This window comes from Artemia sp. Qi Xiang Cuo, chromosome 18 (genome assembly GCF_049724085.1).
Source record: "Artemia sp. Qi Xiang Cuo chromosome 18, ASM4972408v1, whole genome shotgun sequence".
Classification (NCBI taxonomy): domain Eukaryota; kingdom Metazoa; phylum Arthropoda; class Branchiopoda; order Anostraca; family Artemiidae; genus Artemia; species Artemia sp. Qi Xiang Cuo.
The window spans coordinates 60,970,710-60,977,574 of record NC_142811.1 but is presented as its reverse complement, the minus strand read 5'-3'; the positions used below and the strand labels follow the sequence as shown (position 1 = coordinate 60,977,574).

Below are 6,865 nucleotides of genomic sequence, written 5' to 3'. Positions count from 1 at the left end.
ACCAAAAACTCTTCCCTATAAAAGGGGACTAAACAAGACCTAAATAGGTTCTTTTCTATACGACTAAAAAATAAACAAATTTTAGTCCCTTGGCTCACAGTACCATAATATGCAAACAAGTTTTTAGGTTAGGAGTGAAAGTTCCTGATGGCCAGTCAAATACATTATTCTAAAGTTAATTTAAAACTCATAACTACAATACTACAATAAATGGTTGTTACATATTTAAAATCATCATGATAATCCGGTTCTTTTGATGTTTCTATTGGTATCAAAATTTTTTTTTTAGAGTTTCGGTTACTATTGAGACAAATCGCTCTTACTATACAGTTCATTACTAAGAACTGTTGAATTGCTTAAAAAATCAAATACCTTTGAAACGACTGCAACATCAAAAATGCATTTTTCTGTAAGAAAATGATATTTTTAAAAATTTGTTTTTTGATTAAAGGGGCACTAGAACTTTTTATTTCCTATTGAAAGAGCCCTCTTGTATAATTCTAGGGCCATTTGGTCGAGACAATCACGCCTGGTAAATAGAAAAAAGGGCAAATAAACACGCATCCGTGATCTTCCTTCTGACAAAAAATACAAAATTCCACGTTTTGGCAGATAGGAGCTTGAAAATTCTACAGGAAGGTTCTTAGATACACTAAATCTGATGGTGTGATTTTTTCATTAAGATTATATGACTCTTAGGGGGTGTTTTTCGCTTTTGTTCTGAAAATAAAAGAAATTTTTTCAGGCTCGTAACTTTTGATGGGTATAATTAAACTTGATGAAATTTAAATTGAGACACATCGCTCTTACTATACAGTTCGTTACCACGAACTGTTTGATTTGATCAAACAACATATCTGCTATTTTTTTTTTTTTTCTTTTAGACGTTACACCAATTTATTACGATCATTAACAAGCTTACAATATTTGGAACCACTTTTTTAATACTATACATTCATAAGGAAAAGAATGAAACTGAAGTCCATAACATAGTAATCTATTAACGATATATACACATAAAGATATCCATTCTCCTAGGCAGCGCTTCAAAAAGAAAAGGAATTATTGGTAAAGTTGGGGAAAAATCATGGGGAATCACCTCCAGAGGTGGCAGCAATAATAATGATGATCAGCACCAAAATAGCAATTACACCAATTATTAGCCACATCTTCATATTTTTCCACCAGAATTTGTTTTTTATTTTCGCAGCTTGCTGTTCAAACTGTGATGCACCTTGTTGTAAAGCATCTGCACGGTCGTCAAGCTCGGACAGTTTTTGGTCCCTTTCCAACACCTTCTCTACATTTGTCCTCATAATATCGACAACCTCATTGGACGTGATCATCTCTTACTAGGTTACTAGCTACCGCTGCAACCCTGATATCTATGTGTAAATGTATCAGTATTCCTTTCTATATTTAAATGCACTAGTGTTCAGTTCTATATGTAAATGCATTTTATATAAATACTTTGTGTTTCTATTTTACCCCATTTTAGGGATTCTGGCTTTTTTTTTACTATTGGCCCTGTTTGTCTTTTATTAGGTTGCCGCTACTGAAACAAACCACGACGTTCCAGTTTTCAGCTTAAATGTGTTATTTCATAAACTAATCAATCTCTTTTGTGTTTTTTACGCTATAAGAAAAACAAAATAAAAAAGATCCAACATTTCCTTAACTTTTCTGAATTTTTTCGCTGAAATATTTCATCCAAAGTACTCCACTTTAACAACCCAAGAAATAAATTTACTGCTACTAATGGTCCAAAATACGTAGATTACCAGTCACGATCTTATTCTCTAGTAAAGTACAAGATGGAATATCAATTCTTTTACCGTGATTTGCAATAATAATTACTGTTCCTTTCAATGAAACATTATGGCCAAATGTGACATCCCCAGACACCGTCAAATGATCTAATTCAAGAATATCGGGGATTGTCTCAAAACGGCGTAAGAAATCAGCCACCTTTGCAAATTGATTGTCTCCCAGCTTAATGAATGGGGTTGATGAGAAACTTCTGAGAGGATTCATCTTGAGACTTCCATTTTTTATAAGATACAAATTGCTCTTCAGAAGCAAAAGATCTTGTGTCTTCTTCACAGGCAAGAAACGGGAACGAGGTACATTTAAACCAATGCAATTATCAAACGATTTTATAGCAGCACCAACAGCTGTCTCAAGCTGTAAAACATTAACTCCATTTTTAAGTGTTTTCTGGTTAACAATAACCTCCATTTCCAGGGTGTTTTCATCGATAGATCGCTTAATGGCATCCAGACGAATCCACAGGTTATTCGTGTTGAAGATTTTGAATGTTGTAATTGATTTAAACTCTTCAACATGCTCCTTTGGCACCTGAGCAATCTCAAGCAAACGGAGCTTCCCTTCATACTGAATGAGGGTGCCACCCTTAACGTCTGCCCGTGTTTTATCAGTAACCTCTATTAGAAACTCGACAGGAGATCTATTTTGAGCATTGATCAACATTTTAAGAATATTGAGATCCACCGTAGCACCAAGGTTGTCAATATTTGATATGAAACAGTATTCGTATCCTTCGCTAAGAAAACGGTTAAGTAATCCCGAATGGGCAAATGAGGCATAGAAATCACCATGGCCAGGTGGGTACCAAGCTTCTTGGTCATCTTCAATTGAGTAATTCCTGGCAATAGGTGAATGAGATTCTCTGTGAATCCTTGGATAGCAAGATTGGTTGAAGGTTTCAATCGGTATATCCAAATTTCTATATTTTTGAAGGACCTTAATTGTGTCTTCATCCGTGTTGAACGAATTCATAAGCACTAACGGAACATTGGAACTGTACTTATTGTTTAAATACTTAATTTGTTGAACAGTCAAATCCAAAAAAGTTAAACCTTTCCGGACTGCAATGACAGATTTTGGACCTTGACAGCCCATGGACGTTCCCAGACCTCCGTTCAACTTCACAACAACTAACTTCTTCAACATATCTGCTATTTGGTGTTCTTTGGGAGCTTCCAAATTCTTATAGTCTCTTACTGAATCTTCCGGTAACTTTTCAATTTTTTCCCATTGAAATTTTGCCCCATCGTCTTCTAAAAATTTTGAATACAGTTTTTTAAAACTATCAAGTTCCTTCTCGCTTTGCTCTTTATATTGTGGTTGTGCGGTCTGAAGCAACCTGTCCAAATCTTTCACTAGCTGCAATTTAGCATCCCTTTTTGTGCAAGATTGAAAATCGGAAACATCCGATATTGCACCTTGTTGTAAAGCAGCTGCACGGTTGTTGAGCTCGGACAGTTTTTGGTCCCTCTCCAACACCTTCTCTACATTTGTCCTCATAATATCGACGACCTCATCTACTTGCGCCTGTGTCTGCTGTAACCACCTCTGAGCTGCAATTTGCTGTGGCGTCCTTGGACCACCAACGATGGGCGCATCACCGCCAGCACCTTCTGGAGCAAGGCTGGTTGGTGAAATATCTGCTATTTGGTGTTCTTTGGGATTTTCCAAATTCTTATAGTCTCTTACTGAATCTTCCGGTAACATAATCCTCTATAAAATGATTCCTTTTAACACTTCAGTTACTATGGGCTAAAGTTCATTCTTTAATTTAAAAATAAAACTAATTTAAAAATTTTTAGGTATTTTTCTAGTTTGAATTAAAGGATTAAAATTATTGCTCATACACCATAAATATTTTCGCAGTTTATAACCTTATTGATTCTGCACTGAAAACTATAATAAAATAAAAATTGATTTCTTCAATACTTACGTCATGTCACTCATTACGTCATATATGACTATTAGTTAACAATCGGTGTTAAATATTACGAAACGTCACTTATTACGTCATATATGGTTATTAGTAGACAATCGGTGTTAGAAATCGGTCTTGCTTCAAAAACCCAATAAGTTTCAAAAGATGAAGCTTGAAAAGACATAAAAAATGCAGGTTTTTTTGTGTAAAGTGATTCTATTTTTTGCTGTTTTTTTAAGTTTTCTGTTCAATTTAATAACTAAAACTTTTATTTCATCTCTCACTTCAAAGTTTTAATTTCTCCTGAACCAAACTTCTTTTGTGCTATATATCTGTAGAATGGAAATTCAATCTTTTACTTTTTTTAATTTTCAGTCCGGAATCGCTTAAGATATTATGTAAACTGCAAAAATATTTATGGTGTCTGACCAATAATATTAATTTTTCAATTTAAACTAGAAAAGCACTTGAAAATTTTAAAATTAGTTTTGTTTTTTTGATCGATTTTATCAACAAAAGTTTTATTTCATCTTTCATCTCTCATTTCAAAGCTATAATTATCTCCTGGAACCAAATTTTGTTTGGATCGACTTCCATAGTGCATATCTCTTGTGCTATATTTCCCTAGAAACGAAATTAAATTTTTATTTTAGTTTTTCACTTAATCATGTAAATTGCAAAAATATCTCTGGTGTCCAAGCAATAATTTTTGTTTATCCTTTCAAACTAGAACAATACCAGAAATTTTTTTAATTAATTTTGTTTTTAATTAGGTGATCGCTACTCGATGCGCGACTTTAACTCGTCATATTACTACATTTTTAAGTTTGAGTCTTACTACTTATGAACAAAAAAATTTCAACTCTGGCCATGGCCATAATTTATCGGATGTTTCCAATTTTCAATCTTGCACAAAAAGGGATGCTAAATCGCAGCTAGTGAAAGATTTGGACAGGTTGCTTCAGACCGCACAACCACGATATAAAGAGCAAAGCGAGAAGGAACTTGATAGTTTTAAAAAACTGTATTCAAAATTTTTAGAAGACGATGGAGCAAAATTTCAATGGGAAAAAATTGAAAAGTTACCGGAAGTTTCAGTAAGAGACTATAAGAATTTGGAAGCTCCCAAAGAACACCAAATAGCAGATATGTTTAAGAAGTTAGTTGTTGTGAAGTTGAACGGAGGTCTGGGAACGTCCATGGGCTGTCAAGGTCCAAAATCTGTCATTGCAGTCCGGAAAGGTTTAACTTTTTTGGATTTGACTGTTCAACAAATTAAGTATTTAAACAATAAGTACAGTTCCAATGTTCCATTAGTGCTTATGAACTCGTTCAACACGGATGAAGAGACAATAAAGGTCCTTCAAAAATATAGAAATTTGGATATACCGATTGAAACCTTCAACCAATCTTGCTATCCAAGGATTCACAGAGAATCTCATTCACCTATTGCCAGGAATTACTCAATTGAAGATGACCAAGAAGCTTGGTACCCACCTGGCCATGGTGATTTCTATGCCTCATTTGCCCATTCGGGATTACTTAACCGTTTTCTTAGCGAAGGATACGAATACTGTTTCATATCAAATATTGACAACCTTGGTGCTACGGTGGATCTCAATATTCTTAAAATGTTGATCAATGCTCAAAATAGATCTCCTGTCGAGTTTCTAATAGAGGTTACTGATAAAACACGGGCAGACGTTAAGGGTGGCACACTCATTCAGTATGAAGGGAAGCTACGTTTGCTTGAGATTGCTCAAGGGCCAAAGCAGCATGTCGATGAGTTTAAATCAATTAAAACATTCAAAATCTTAAACGAATAACCTATGAATTCGGCTGGATGCCATTAAACGAGCTATTGATGAAAACACCCTGAATATGGAAGTCATTGTTAACCCAAAAACAGTTAAAAATGGTGTTAATGTTTTACAGCTTGAGACGGCTGTTGGTGCTGCTATGAAATCGTTTGACAATTGTATGTTTATATATCGTTTGACAATTGTATGTATGTTAAACGTACAATTGTACGTTTGACTAGTATGTTTATCCTAACACTGCGTGTTAGGATAAATATACTAGTAGTGTGTTTATATATGTTCTTATACATACATTCCATTAAATAACTTTTTTTATTTAATATGATTTAAATGATGTTCTATATACGTAAATTAGTTTAAAATTTTAGATCCAAAAACCCCTAAAATCACTAAAAATCAGCTTAAACATTACGTTTAGGGAATTTTGTGTGTCGCTTTTTCAATGTTAATGAGGGGTCTATTGAGTTTGTTTCGAAAAATTGCCCTGTTCAACATGCTCCCTTAAAGTCTGAGAAATGCAAATTGGACTCGTCCCAATTTTAGCTCCCAAAAACTTCAAGAATGAGGGTTCCGACCCCCCTCCTGTCAACGAGTTCACTTGAAATGACTGCTAAGTTAATCTTAATAGGTGCCGCGGTTTTCATGATGATTAACATTGAAGTTTAGTTTTTCATGATACAGGTTTTGTGTACTATTTGAGTAGTGCTATATGTTTAGCTTTGACTTAGCCTCCGAGAAAAACCCCTCCCTCAAACCACTTCCTTTATGAAGTATTCTCGGGGGGGGGGGAGTCTTTCTCCCCTGGCTGAATTAAAGAGTAAGCTAAGTTAAGCTACTGGGCTCATACCCCAGTGATAGAGAAATCCCTCTCTAAATGATTAAATGATTATGATTATTTTTTTCCTACGTCCTTATGGTATCTGCCCACTCCTGATTAGGTTTGTGGATTAGAATGGAAATAAACTCTTTAAGCTTTATCCCCATTATAATTGAAGAAAGAAAGGAAAATAGACTAAAATATTTCTTAATTCAATCGGTAGCCTCAGTGATCTTTTTAGCGAGTGCACTAAATCAATCATTTTCGTTTTTGATCCCCCTTGCTCTATTAACTAAGATTGGAGCAGCCCTGTTTCATATATGACTGGTAATTATTTCTAAGTCTATATCACGAAAGGTCTTAGCCCTCTAAATGACTTTTCAAAAAATTGGACCTCTTATAGGAATAATTATAACACACTGGACACGCTCCCTTTTTGTCCTCGACAGAGCACTTTTGGGAGGGCTAGGGGGGATCAGCCAA

The 6,865-nt window shown here is 34.7% G+C and overlaps 3 pseudogenes; 1 reads left to right on the top strand and 2 right to left on the bottom strand.

The window, feature by feature from the left end:
* Nucleotides 1-885: 885 nt before the first annotated feature.
* LOC148941736 (vesicle-associated membrane protein 3 pseudogene) lies at nt 886-3,534 on the bottom strand (annotated as a pseudogene).
* On the bottom strand, nt 1,756-2,988 carry LOC148941737 (UTP--glucose-1-phosphate uridylyltransferase pseudogene; annotated as a pseudogene).
* Nucleotides 3,535-3,934: 400 nt separating the features above from the next.
* Nucleotides 3,935-5,782, top strand: LOC148941735 (UTP--glucose-1-phosphate uridylyltransferase pseudogene; annotated as a pseudogene).
* The last annotated feature ends 1,083 nt before the right edge of the window (nt 5,783-6,865 follow it).